Source organism: Cyprinodon variegatus, unplaced genomic scaffold (assembly GCF_000732505.1).
Source record: "Cyprinodon variegatus isolate N-32 unplaced genomic scaffold, C_variegatus-1.0 Scaffold1615, whole genome shotgun sequence".
Taxonomy (NCBI): domain Eukaryota; kingdom Metazoa; phylum Chordata; class Actinopteri; order Cyprinodontiformes; family Cyprinodontidae; genus Cyprinodon; species Cyprinodon variegatus.
The window spans coordinates 64,010-65,521 of record NW_015152068.1 but is presented as its reverse complement, the minus strand read 5'-3'; the positions used below and the strand labels follow the sequence as shown (position 1 = coordinate 65,521).

Sequence of the window (1,512 nt, the reverse complement as noted above, 5' to 3'; positions counted from 1 at the left end):
AGTTTCAGGATATCCTTCATCTTCTCTTCTGTCAAAAGGTCAATTAGTTGAATAATCCAATAAGTTAAAAAAAAGGTTTTGATGAAAAATTAATGTCATTTGTTAATAAATTGGTGTTGCAACTGTCCACATTTGCCGATTTCTGTTTAATCACATTTTACTAGCTTTACATCAGACTCCCTAACGATCCTCTATGAGTTTTCAGAGGAAAGATGTGAGTTTACTATGTTAAAATATGGCTATTCAAATCTAAACAGCCTCTGAGAAATTGAGAGAAAACTCAAAAGTGCTGCAACTATCCTCACTCTCTCTGCCTTGATTACTAATGATAACATTTTGGTTTATAAAACAATCTAAAACATGAAGCCAATGATTCTAAGAATCATCCAAAGCATGAAGAAGAATGACGAATCAAAGTATTGTTTGAACAGACTAGATGATATCCTTATTTCATAATTCATGTATGAATTTATGATAAGGAGTTTACAAGGTCTACATTTTTTCCACATCATGGAGAAATTATACAAATCGGCCTATTTATGTCATTTCTACACATGGTAAACAATTAATTTTGAAAATCTGGTTTATTTATAGAGTTCTGTTCACAGATAACTGGTCAATAGAGAATGAGATTAGATGTGAAATTTAATAAAATCCCAGAGAAACAGAAGCTACCCATTGATGGAGGAGGATAGGTACAAAGAAGTAGAAAATCCCTAGGTAAATATCTGCCTGCATAAATAGTCTAATCTAATATTGATCTTATTTACATTCTATTCATTCATTTCATATTGATAACTGCTTATGAAATATTATTTATGTTTGTGAAAGTGTTACTACACCAACGCTGATTAAAACACAGAATAAAGAAATGTGTATAATTCTTCGTTAATAAAAAACACCACACGTGCAATTCAAAGTGCAAAAAAACAACAGATAAATCCATTGATGTTTTCCTGCAGGGATCACATCCATCTCACAATCAGTCACTAGGGGTCAGCAGTTTTACTAACTTCCAGTGAGCCGTTGCTCAGCAGGCGTATTTTTATATCAGGTGGCAGCCCTTGTTTAATCAGTTGTTTTTTGAGCTGCAGAAAAAAAACACAAGATATATAAGAGACAAATAAGTGGTGCTTTTTGGATATGATGAAAAGCTTCTATGATTAAAACTAACATCAACAGCTGAGCTAAATTGCATCACTGAGACAAACCTTTTGGATTATTGTTTAACATTATCAACACATTTGGACTAAACCAGTTAAAAACATCACTCACCGCTTTTACAATTTTGTCCTGATCATCTTTCAGTGACAGTTTAGTCGAGATCTTCAGTCTCACAACAGTAAGATGAGCTGGAAGCACAAGAGATCAACATGGTTTACAGAGATACTTTCACTTACTTACCGCTTTAGTTCTACTTACATGTTTTTGGAGGAGGATTTAAAGTTGTCAAAGGGACAGTGGATGGGACAGCAGTTGAAGTCACTGTTCCTCCTTTGATAGCAGCAAAAG

The 1,512-nt window shown here is 33.6% G+C and overlaps 1 long non-coding RNA gene across 1 annotated transcript; it reads right to left on the bottom strand.

Moving 5' to 3' along the window:
* Positions 1–278: 278 nt before the first annotated feature.
* Positions 279–1,464, bottom strand: LOC107104100. Its single transcript, XR_001482224.1, has 3 exons — positions 1,423–1,464; positions 1,276–1,352; positions 279–1,088 (listed from the first exon to the last, which is right to left on the bottom strand). It is a non-coding gene; the product is annotated as an uncharacterized LOC107104100 (long non-coding RNA).
* Positions 1,465–1,512: the final 48 nt, after the last annotated feature.